We start from the raw sequence: 253 nt of genomic DNA, 5'->3' as shown, positions 1-253 counted from the left end.
TGTTGCTATCCTAACCCTTATCCTTACCTCATATTAAGCATCATATTCGATATTTGACTAAGTTATTACCTCGTACCAACAATACTAGCCTATTAGATAGTATGCACTAAATCTATGTTAATAATTCCTTTTCCTATTATCTACCTCCTTGGTCCGGCAAGTAGCATTAAGGCGAGTTCTAACGTTGATCATCCGTTAAAAAGACTTCTAAGCGAAAGAATTATTAATACATGCAAGACACTATTCTAGAATT

This window comes from Solanum pennellii, chromosome 5 (genome assembly GCF_001406875.1).
Source record: "Solanum pennellii chromosome 5, SPENNV200".
NCBI lineage: Eukaryota > Viridiplantae > Streptophyta > Magnoliopsida > Solanales > Solanaceae > Solanum > Solanum pennellii.
Note: the sequence above shows the minus strand (reverse complement) of the source record.